The following is a 12,715-nucleotide window of genomic DNA, read 5'->3' on the forward strand; positions in this document are numbered from 1 at the left end:
AAATCTTTTTACAATGCACCAATGTTTTTGTCATCGCGGGAACTTCACTATTGTGTAATAGCACTTTAAGCTCAAATTCGGGCGCCGCAATAAAGATAAAAAGTATAGACTACTGATATAATTAAAATTGCTTTTAATGTTTAATCTCGCATTTTTTATTCTCGATACGAGATTAAGCTTTGCAGTCGTCGTGGCCTACCGGATAAGACGTCCGGTGCATTCGTGTTGAGCGATGCACCGGTGTTCGAATCTCAGGCGGGTACCAATTTTTCTAATGAAATACGTACTCAACAAATGTTCACGGTTGATTTCCACGGTGAAGGAATAACATCGTGTAATAAAAAATGAAACCCGCGTATAATTTTCGTAATTACTGGTGACCTCTTGTGAGTCCGCGCGCGTGGATACCACCACCCTGCCTATTTCTGCCGTGAAGCAGTAATGCGTTTCGGTTTGAAGGGTGGGCCAGCCGTTGTAACTATACTTGAGACCTTCGAACTTATATCTCAAGGTGGATGGCGCACTTACGTTGTAGATGTCTATGGGCTCCAGTAAACACTTAACACCATATGGGCTGTGAGCTCGTCCATCCATCTAAGCAATAAATTAAAAAACTACTTTTTAGAGAATTAAGAACTGCTTCTCTCAATTTATCGTAGTTGCTATGGCTATGTTCCTCTATGAATAACATAATCATAATAGGTAGGTAAAAGATAATCAGGCAGACAATGCCTCTAAACTGATCCTAAGATCAGTGCAGCTCGTGAGCATTTTTAGCCTCTTATGAGCAGATGAGTCACAATCTCATTTACGAAAGGAAATAAATATGAAAGAACCCACTGTTAGTTACAGCAAAGGTTGCGAAGATTGGGGATGATGAAGCTTAGCCATTACCTGTGGCAATTACGAAGTTTTTGTAGCTCTTAAAGCCAGTCATTACTCATTAGTCATTTCTCAGCGTGATCGAATTAAAACTTCAAGGAAAAATTCGTGCCTTTGAACATAAGTTCAAAAAGTCTTGGATTAGTTGAACAATATTACAAAACAGATTACAAGGCGCTCCTACTGACATCTATGCGAACAAAGTGAATTAATAAATAATTTTGCTTTCTCTCTCAAATTATAAATTTTGTTTTATTAACTCTTTTTTTGTGCGATCTATTTGTCGAGTGATTAACACTAAAATTTAAACTTAAAAAATAGGAGGCAGATCACACAGGATACCTCGTCCGAACCCAATCTTGTAGGCAGCGGCTTGGCTCTGTCCCTGGCATTGCTGAAGTCCATGGGCGACGGTAACCACTCACCATCAGATGGGCCGTATGCTCGTTTGCCTACAAGGGCAATAAAAAAAACACTAAGGTTCTTTGTACTATGAGAAATACAGACTGACAGAGATACTCACGTACGTTAAAATGTGCAAATTATGAAAAACCCAGACAAAGAGGAAATAAAACCTGTATGCTTAGTGCGAGTTTTTTAACGTTCACGATAGCGTAAAAGTTAACTCAAATTCGTATGGAGTTGGAACGTTTGCCTACGTTTGCCGCTAGGGGCGCTGTTCCAACTGCATACAAATATGAGTTAACTCTTACGTTATCGAGAACGTTAAAATATTCGCACTTAGCACACTGTTCGTCGCACGAATGCTCGCGAACGAAACTTTTAAACGGTAGGCAGCGGCTTGGCTCTGCCCCTGGCATTGCTGAAGTCCATGGGCGACGGTAACCACTCACCATCAGGTGGGCCGTATGCTCGTCTGCCTATACGGCATAAAAAAAAAAAAACAAAAAAAAATGTCTGAAGTGCGAATCAAACCCACGATCCTCGCTTCACTAGTCAAGAACGCTAACTACCGCGCCAATGAATCGATTAAGACGTCGTAATCTTCAAAATATATAAATATAATCAAAGTGATGATCACACTCTTCTATTTGGAACGCAAGATAGCGTCTCAGAAATAGGGGAGGATCTTTTTAAGCTCATGTTTTTATTACAGACACAAAATTCGGTCATTAGTATTTTTTATGTACCTATTTATTTGCAAAGTTTATATATGAGACACATAGTTAGTTACCTGGTCGGGTGGCTCCCAATTTCGCACTAATTTCAACAGCACAGTATTCATGCAGTCCACTGTCTAGTCCAGGTCTAATAGCAGTTATACTGTACAGTTGAGAAATCGACCTCATGTCTCAAGGTTTCTATCCGTTTACAATGGTCAATAGTCCATAACGAAACCAAAGCAATACCTACGTATAAATGTAATTGCGTTTATACATGTCTATACAATTTACGCATGTTTTTTTTTTTTATTTTATAAATTCAACGTAATGACAGACATGTTTATATTTCAATTTGCTTTGTAGATATGTATTTTAAATTTAAAAATAATTCAAACATTACGTATATCGCGGTATGTACAATGCGTAATATTTTAAAACGTTTATAACCTAATTCGAATACTAAACTAACCCTCAGACACAGCCCACTGAGTTTCTCGCCGGATCTTCTCAGTGGGTCGCGTGTCCGATACGGTGGTTGATTCTTTTTTTTTTATTGCCCTTGTAGGCAGACGAGCATACGGCCTTGATGGTGAGTGATTACTGTCGCCTATGGACTTCAGCAATGCCAGGGGCAGAGCCAAGCCGCTTCCTACTGCGAAGCACTGCTTTTGCTAGGGCTAGTGTTAGAAAATTCACCAGGTTACAGCCCCGTGATCTCACTTACTCGCCCGGCTACGCTGTCATAATGACTTTTACTGGTTGTAGGACGTCTTGTGAGTCCGCACGGGTAGGTACCACCACTCTGCCTATTTCTCCCGTGAAGCAGTAATGCGTTTCATCAGTCCGACAGAAGCACCCGCCGCCTGCGGACGTGCTCACCGACCACTCAATCGCCCGGCCATTGTTCGCCTGGTTTTATTGTTAGCCCGGCCTTTGTTCACCCGGCTTTTGTTCGTGGCACATCTGCCGACAAAGTGTGTTCCTGGAAGTGTTTGTTTTGTTTTGGTTTATTTTGTTGTTTCCTTTTTTTTTTTTTTTTTGTTCTTTCTTTTTCCTGCAGTAATTGTGCCGCATCGCCACCTGTGTTCAATCGAACCGCTAAGTACCGAGAAGTTGGGGCCTCGCCGCAAGGCGAGTGTGTTTAAGACCCGGGACAGCCCCACCTGGGTCAGACATCATGGAAGCTTTATTTTCAGAATTCCTCCGACTTCGCCACCCAAAGCTCACTTCTGAGTTTCTGGCTTTCAAGGCCGATCACGCCGTGAGCCCTCTCGCGGATTCCGCCGTGCTCGTCGCTCCCGCGTCGTACACCGCAGCGTCCGCCATGCCTGCCGCTCCCGCGTCGCCTATACTAGTGGGTAAAACTGCTGCGTCGTCCGCCGTGGCCGCTGCTCCCCTGGCGCGATCATCCGCGGGTTCCGTAGGGTCCGACGGACGTCCTGCATCTGCCCGTAGGTCGCCTGCTCCCGAGCCTGCTGCCTTCTCGTCCTCCGACTCTGACTCAGACATGGAGGTCGACCTCGCCCCTGCCTCATCGACGGATGGATTCACCCTGGTACAAAAGGGTAAGAAGCGTGCTGCGGAGTCCCGAGCTCCCGCGGCCGCTAAAATTATTAAAGCCGCGAACGCGTCGCGCCCTCGCCCTCCGACTCCCGTCGCTCCCCCTGCCCGTGCCACACCGTCGCCGCGTCCAGTGGCACAAAATAAAACTCAGACCCCTCCCCCGGTAATCCTTCAAGAGAAGGCAGCTTGGGACCGAGTTTCCCTGGCCCTTCAGGCCAAAAAAATTAATTTTATCAGCGCCCGTAACCTCGCGAACGGGATTCAAATTAAGTTAACGACACCCGATGACCATAGGGCCCTCTCAAGCTACCTCCGAAAGGAGCGTATAAGTTTCCACACTTATACGCTTCAGGAGGAGCGTGAACTTCGCGCGGTCATACGCGGCATCCCAAAGGAATTAGATGCCGATCTCATCAAGGCCGACCTTCTAGAACAAGGTTTGCCGGTCAATTCCGTGCACCGCATGCACACAGGACGCGGGAGGGAGCCATACAATATGGTTCTCGTCGCTCTCCAGCCTACCCCCGAGGGCAAGCAAATTTTCAACGTACGAACAGTCTGTAGGCTTTCCGGAATAACCGTCGAAACCCCCCATAAAAAAGGCACTCCGAGCCAGTGCCATAACTGTCAGTTGTACGGGCACTCTTCCCGTAATTGCCACGCGCGCTCCCGATGCGTCAAGTGTTTGGGCGATCACGCCACGAGCCTTTGCACTCGCGATCAAAAAACCGCTACGGAACCGCCTAGCTGCGTCCTGTGCCGAACACAGGGCCACCCCGCGAATTACCGTGGTTGCCCCCGAGCCCCTAAAATAAATCGCCGCGTCGCCCGCCAAAACCGCCTCCGAGCTTTCGGCCCAGACATCAAAGCCACGGCACCCTCTGTGCCGAAGGCTAAGCCTGCTTTCGTGCCGGCGTCGGTGCCCAGCGTCTCGGCCTGGGCTAAACCGTTGCCGTTCACGAACACGGCTACAACTCTCTCCCCCGCGACTCGTCCCACCCCCGCGATACGTCCCTCCCCCGCGACTCGTCCCTCCCCCGCGACCTGCCCTCCGACCGCGTCCGACAATCTCGCTCTAGCGATCGACTTTTTTCAGTCGATCAACTTTGATCGCGTTAATGCTTTGGGCGACGCCATTCGCGCCGCCTCCACTGCACAACACTTCATCGCCGTTGTGCAAGAATACGCTGACGTATACGCGTCGTTAAATACGTACGTCCTCCCCTCACTCCGCCGGTAATCAATGGCGTACATAAGTAGAATCAAGCCCCTATCCGTAACGATAGGATTTTTTAACGCTTACGGTCTCGCAAATCAACGTGATCAGGTTTGTGATTTTTTGCGTGACCATCAAATTGACATCTTTTTGGTGCAGGAGACCCTGCTTAAGCCCGCGCGCCGCGACCCTAAAATCGCGAACTACAACATGGTTAGGAACGACAGGCTCACTGCTCGTGGTGGTGGTACCGTCATTTACTATAGAAGAGCCCTGCATTGCGTCCCACTCGACCCCCCCGCGCTTTCTAACATCGAAGCATCAGTATGCCGAATCTCACTGACTGGACACGCGCCCATCGTTATCGCGTCCGTTTATCTTCCACCGGATAAAATTGTTCTAAGTAGTGATATTGAGGCGCTGCTCGGCATGGGAAGCTCTGTCATTCTGGCGGGTGACCTAAATTGTAAACACGTCAGGTGGAACTCTCACACCTCAACCCCTAATGGCAGGCGCCTCGACGCGTTAGTCGATGATCTCGCCTTCGATATCGTCGCTCCGCTGACCCCGACTCACTACCCGCTAAATATCGCGCATCGCCCGGATATACTCGACATAGCGTTATTAAAAAACGTAACTCTGCGCTTAAATTCAATTGAAGTAGTTTCAGAGTTAGATTCAGACCATCGTCCCGTCATTATGAAGCTCGGTCGCGCTCCCGATTCCGTTCCCGTCACGAGGACTGTGGTGGATTGGCACACGCTGGGCATCAGCCTTGCTGAATCTGATCCACCATCGCTTCCGTTTAGTCCGGACTCTATCCCGTCTCCTCAGGATACCGCTGAAGCCATAGACATCGTAACGTCACACATCACCTCGACATTAGATAGGTCATCGAAGCAAGTTGTAGCGGAGGACTTCCTTCACCGCTTCAAATTGCCCGATGATATTAGGGAACTCCTTAGAGCTAAGAACGCCTCGATCCGTGCGTACGATAGGTATCCTACCGCGGAAAATCGTATTCGAATGCGTGCCCTACAACGCGACGTAAAGTCTCGCATCACCGAAGTCCGAGATGCCAGATGGTCTGATTTCTTAGAACGACTCGCGCCCTCTCAAAGGTCTTACTACCGCTTAGCTCGTACTCTCAAATCGGATACGGTAGTAACTATGCCCCCTCTCGTAGGCCCCTCAGGCCGACTCGCGGCGTTCGATGATGACGAAAAAGCAGAGCTGCTGGCCGATACATTGCAAGCCCAGTGCATGCCCAGCATTCAATCCGCGGACCCTGTTCATGTAGAATTAGTAGACAGTGAGGTAGAACGCAGAGCCTCCTTGCCACCCTTGGACGCGTTACTGCCCGTCACCTCAATGGAAGTTAAAGACCTGATCAAAGACCTACGTCCTCGCAAGGCTCCCGGTTCCGACGGTATATCTAACCGCGTTATTAAACTTTTACCCGTCCAACTCATCGTGATGTTGGCATCTATTTTCAATGCCGCTATGGCTAACTGTATCTTTCCCGCGGTGTGGAAAGAAGCGGACGTTATCGGCATACATAAACCCGGTAAACCAAAAAATCATCCGACGAGCTACCGCCCGATTAGCCTCCTCATGTCTCTAGGCAAACTGTATGAGCGTCTGCTCTACAAACGCCTCAGAGACTTCGTCTCATCCAAGGGCATTCTCATCGATGAACAATTCGGATTCCGTGCAAATCACTCATGCGTACAACAGGTGCACCGCCTCACGGAGCACATTCTTGTGGGACTTAATCGACCAAAACCGTTATACACGGGAGCTCTCTTCTTCGACGTCGCAAAAGCGTTCGACAAAGTCTGGCACAACGGTTTGATTTTCAAACTATTCAACATGGGCGTGCCGGATAGTCTCGTGCTCATCATACGGGACTTCTTGTCGAACCGCTCTTTTCGATATCGAGTAGAGGGAACCCGCTCCTCCCCGCGACCACTCACGGCTGGAGTGCCGCAAGGCTCCGTTCTCTCACCGCTCCTATTTAGTTTATTTATTAATGATATTCCCCGGTCGCCGCCGACCCATTTAGCTTTATTCGCCGACGACACGACTGTTTACTATTCTAGTAGAAATAAGTCCCTAATCGCGAAGAAGCTTCAGAGCGCAGCCCTAGCCCTAGGACAGTGGTTCCGAAAATGGCGCATAGACATCAACCCGGCGAAAAGCACAGCAGTGTTATTTCAAAGGGGAAACTCACCGCTTATTTCCTCCCGCATTAGGAGGAGAAATATCACTCCCCCGATCACCCTCTTCGGCCAACCTATACCCTGGGTCAGGAAGGTTAAGTACCTGGGAGTCACCCTGGATGCATCTATGACATTCCGCCCACACATAAAAACAGTCCGCGACCGTGCCGCATTCATTCTCGGCAGACTCTATCCCATGATCTGTAAGCGGAGTAAAATGTCCCTTCGGAACAAGGTGACACTTTACAAAACTTGCATAAGGCCCATCATGACTTACGCGAGTGTGGTGTTCGCTCACGCGGCCCGCACACACATAGACACCCTCCAATCCCTACAATCCCGCTTTTGCAGGTTAGCCGTCGGGGCTCCGTGGTTCGTGAGGAACGTTGACCTACACGACGACCTGGGCCTTGAATCAATCCAGAAGTACATGAAGTCAGCGTCGGAACGGTACTTCGATAAGGCTATGCGTCATGATAATCGCCTTATCGTTGCCGCCGCTGACTACTCACCGAATCCTGATCATGCAGGAGCCAGTCACCGTCGACGCCCTAGACACGTCCTTACGGATCCATCAGATCCAATAACCTTTGCATTAGATGCCTTCAGCTCTAATACTAGGAGCAGGCTTAGGGACCCCAGTAACCGTACTCGTCGAACTCGACAAAGAGGTCGACGTGCAACCTAGCCCATGCATCAGCCCGCTGAGTTTCTCGCCGGATCTTCTCAGCGGGTCGCGATTCCGATCCGGTAGTAGATTCATTCGCGAAGCAATTGCTCTTGAGTTGTTAGGTCTCCTTCGGAGGCGCTCGGGCAGCTGTTAGCAAATCCCACCCCTCCTGGCTGAGCCTTTGCTCGCCCACCTGTCCTGGTGAAACTGGAAAGGCCTTCGGGCCACCAGTAATCTCTCAATCATAAAAAAAAAAAAAAAAAAAAAGTAATGCGTTTCGGTTTGAAGGACAGGGCAGCCGTTGTACTGTTAAAAAAGTGAGACCTTAGAACTCATGTCTCAAGGTCACAGACGTCCTTTCGTGTTTTCTATAAATAACAAGCTAGGTACGTTACCAAAGCAACTTACCTAATTTTCCATTTAACAAGATCACTTTATTCATTAATCGAATAAAAAAAATATTGGGTCCTAAATTCGACTGTATTTTTATGTGCCTCAGGATTTTTTTGTGGGTAATTTTCATGATTATTCCTTTTACATTTCAAAGCGAATGTTTTTTACGTGGTCTATTTGAGTTTGATCAAAATCTGATCTAATTTTTTTTTTAGATATTCTTAGTAATAAATATTTAATTTTCTTCGACTACATGGATGATATTTTAATTTTCATTTGTTGAAGAAAAAAAAAATTTTTTTTTCTAATTATTTTGGTCTCCTTTTTTTATTTATGTATTTATTATAAAGAAGATGTTACAGGCTCATGTTAATTCACACGAGTAACTTTCTACCGCAACGCATGGGTGAATTTCGCCTATATCTGCCGCAAAACAATAAGGTGTTTCGGTTCAAACAGTGGTCATTATTAAACAAACATACTGTCTCTTTTTTTTATGGCTTAGATGTGTGGACGAGCTCACAGCCCACCTGGTGTTAAGTGGTTACTGGAGCCCATAGACATCTACGACGTAAATGCGCCACCCACCTTGAGATAAGTTCTAAGGTCTCAGTATAGTTACAACGGCTGCCCCACCCTTCAAACCGAAACGCATTACTGCTTCACGGCAGAAATAGGCAGGGTGGTGGTACCTACCCGTGCGGACTCACAAGAGATCCCACCACCAGTTTGACCACCGCAACGTCATTATTTATTTTGTTTTTCCTACCTAATCACTCGTTACCTACGAGGCTTTTCCAACTACTCTCGCACGTGTAAACTCTATCGACAAACGCTGAAATTAATCTGCATGCGAAGAATGTTGTTTCACTTGGGTTTTTTTTTAAATTAACACGAGAGTGTAAAAAAATTCAGACATCAACAGTTTAAGTAATCGATGTAACATTATTAAGTCTAATTAAAATTATAGTATTTTCTCGATTAAAATCTAAGCTATTTATCGTTGTATCTAAAAATTCTAGTATCGACTGATTAAATCTAATTTTTTAAATCCCTAACGTTTACAAAATTTCAAAAAAGTAATATTTTTTTTTTTTTAAAAACCAGCAACACAATATTTATCAGAGTTTATATTTATCATGTCAAATCGAAAGATATGACGGAAAATATGTTAAATCATTAATATTATAGAAATAAATAAAATAAACTTACCATAAAAAGCGCATTCTAATTAATACAACATACAATCACTCCGGGAAAATTTCACTTACACACACACAAGATCACTTCAATCGGTAAATGAATTTCCGCGATTTTTCACTGAAAATAGCGCGAAGCGACGTACACTCCCTGCGGCGTCCAGAGCTATACTGAAATTAGTGAGAATCGTAACGCATTTTTTTTTTTTGTTTTTAGATAAAGAACGCCAAATTATCATACGTACGAAAACAAATGACGTGTTATTTGATAAGTTTTATAAAGCCGCAGTGATTGTTGTATTTGACGGGGTTATTTTTGGAAAACCCATAATGACATGTAACAAAATACGAAAATAGATTTTTTCAATTAACGATAATGTTGTCCGCTAATAGCATTACTTTTTTTTAAAATCGTTTTATTTTGACTAATAATGCATGAAAATGCAAATCATTAAATCGCTCGTAAATGTCTAGAAAGGAATATGCTTTGAGTGCGCGCAAGAAAACCTCTGTGAAAAGCTCACTGAGACTAGTTTTTCAACTCCTTGAAAGACATTATTGAGGGCGAAATTCAGGTAGTAAATAGAATATTCCGAAACAAAGTCCTTGCACCACCGTAAGCATACTGCAGTAGAAACAAAGTTTCTTCATTAACTTCGAAATTTCAATTTTTTTCCCTGCTTAACTTAATTATTTCCTACCTAAGCTGATGATACCCTTGAGAGGCTATGTCAGCGTAATGCTAACGTGTAGGTGAGTTTTTAGGGCTCAAGCCTGGAGGCGTTGCTACCAGCGGATTGAAAACGTGACCCACTGAATAGATCCGACGATTTCACACAATTCTTGAAGACGATATAAATACTATTAAATATTTAGTTAAGATTACAGCCAAAAGACTATGTACAAATACGTATTTAAATTTTAAAACAATTTGGTCATAGATGTTTTCTAAACAGATAAAATTATATTCGCATTTATTGCACAAGTGACAAGATTAAATCCTCTTGCCCGCTTGGAACTTGCGGGCAGAGTTTCAATAGTATTATAGCTGACCCACTCTTCAAACTTGAATGCAAGATTGTATCTTAGCAGTAATAGGTAGGATGTAGCCACTATTATACTATTCTACCTGCTACTCTTGCCTACAGCGTGCGGCCCTCGAAATACTGAAAAATTAACTGGATCCATTTATTTCTTCTTTTTTTTTCATTTGTGGAAGTCGTTCGTGTTAAAAGTAACAAGATCCCAGATGCATGATAAACGCCAATCACCTCTGCTGTAAATTTTTATCTAAATCTAAACTTTCGCTGCAGATGTTGGATATTGTAAAAACAAACTGGAGATTAAATCGCGTGTTTTTTTTTTATTTTGTTGCGCTTATAGGTTGATGATCTCTCGCCCCAATGGTAGGCAGCAGCTTGGCTCTGCCCTTCGCATTGCCGAAGTCCATGGACGACGGTAATCACTCACCATCACGTGGTCCATATGCACGTCTGCCTACAAGGGCAATAAAAAAAACGTGTTTTTTATTTTTTTGTAACGTCGGTCTGCCGAGCAGTATCAGCCGCTAGGTGGAAGATCTTCCCTCCGTCGTTAATTTTTTTTTATTATTTGATTGTCGACACCCACCTTGGGATGCAAGGATTGCAGATTTCCTACCCTCGATACCGGAACCCAAGATTGCTGAAAGTGGCGCGACCATAGGCCCATGTGTTCTCATAAGAAGCTTACAAATACGTAGCCTAACTTTCTTTTTATTACAGTAAAAGCTCTTTATTATATACTAGTTGACCCGGCAGACTTCGTAGTTTCTCATACGATAAATAAAAAACCTAAACTTTTATATAAAATAAACTTAAAACAAACAAAAGGGATCCGTCCTACGGGTGGCACATCAAAGGAAAAACAAAATTATTTTTCATATTTATCTAACTTTTAAACCTTCTCTGGACTTCCACAAATAAAATTCAAGACCAAAATTAGCCAAATCGGTCCAGCCGTTCTTGAGTTTTAGCGAGACTAACGAACAGCAATCCATTTTTATATTTATAAATTTTGTATATCTCGGTATATGTACAGTAAATATGCCGCGAATGCAGAAACAGCGAATAGGGAAAAGCGCGTTACAAGCGCGTTCGGCTATGGAATGAGCTCCCCTCCACGGTGTTTCCCGAGCGCTAAGACATGTCCTTCTTCAAACGAGGCTTGTGGAGAGTTCGCTCCAAATGACTCTGCACCCTCAGAGGCCGCATTCCACCAATCGGTGGAAGAGAGCGTAGCAAGCCTACTCTCCTCCCCGGTGCCACCGTTGGGAGATGGTGATCTCATCACTCCCAGCGAATTGCGCCTCATCATCAAGCGGATGAAGAGGCGCAAGGCGCCGGGCGAGGACGGTATTCCCTCCCTCGCTTTTTTCCACTTCCCTGAGACGGTCGTGTCATATATGACACGGCTGTTCAACTCCATTCTGTCCACAGGACACTTCCCGGGAATTTGGAAATTGGGCAAGGTTATCGCCTTGCCCAAACCCGGCAAGGACAGGAGAAATCCCTCCAGTTACCGTCCGATCACGCTGCTGTCGCACGTGGGCAAGTTGTTCGAGCGGCTGCTGCTGAGAAGGATGTCGCCGCACATCCTTCTCAGACCCGAGCAATTCGGGTTTCGTAGCGGTCACTCGACAACGCTGCAATTGGTCCGCGTCATGCATCACTTGGCGGATCGGACCAACGCGCGCCAGTACACGGCCGCAGTCTTTCTCGACATCGAGAAGGCCTTCGACCGTGTCTGGCATGCGGGACTGATCCACAAGCTGTTGCAGAACACGGACCTCCAGCACGCCTACGTGCGACTGCTGGGGTCGTACCTGGAGGGAAGATCCTTCCTTGTCGCGGTCGAGGGCGCCAAGTCGTCGGTGCGCCCAGTCACGGCCGGAGTTCCGCAGGGGAGCGTCCTGGCACCATTCCTCTACGCTCTCTACACCAACGACATTCCCACGCTCGAGGGCAACCTCGAAGCGTGGGAAGCCGACGTGAAGTTGGCGCTGTTTGCCGACGACAGCGCCTACTTCGCGTCATCCAACTTCCCCTCTGCGGCCATTTCGAGGATGCAGAGGTTATTGGATTTACTGCCCCAGTGGCTGGACCGATGGAGGGTCGCGGTCAACGTGGGGAAGACCGCGGCTATTCTCTTCGGTCCGGTCCGCACAAGAGTCGTCCCGGGACAGCTCAGTCTCCGTGGCGCTAATGTCGAGTTTAGATCCAGCGTCCGGTACTTGGGGGTCGATATCGACCGGAGTTTGGGGATGACCGCCCACGCCAATAAGGCGTTGGCGGCCGCTCGCTACGCGAGATTCCTCCTCCGGCCGGTGTTGGCCTCCAGGTTGCCGGTCAGGACTAAGCTCGGCATTTATAAGACGTATGTCCGTTCCCGTATCACGTACGCAGCTG

The 12,715-nt window shown here is 46.3% G+C and overlaps 1 protein-coding gene across 1 annotated transcript in view; it reads right to left on the reverse strand.

The window, feature by feature from the left end:
• Gcy (receptor type guanylyl cyclase) overlaps positions 1–9,448 on the reverse strand; it is a 311,036-nt gene extending 301,588 nt beyond the window's left edge. The window contains exon 1 of the mRNA XM_062669266.1: positions 9,283–9,448. The gene's annotated coding sequence lies outside the window, so the exon portion shown is untranslated. The remainder of the gene's footprint in view (positions 1–9,282) is intronic.
• Positions 9,449–12,715: the final 3,267 nt, after the last annotated feature.

Source organism: Bombyx mori, chromosome 7 (genome assembly GCF_030269925.1).
Source record: "Bombyx mori chromosome 7, ASM3026992v2".
NCBI lineage: Eukaryota > Metazoa > Arthropoda > Insecta > Lepidoptera > Bombycidae > Bombyx > Bombyx mori.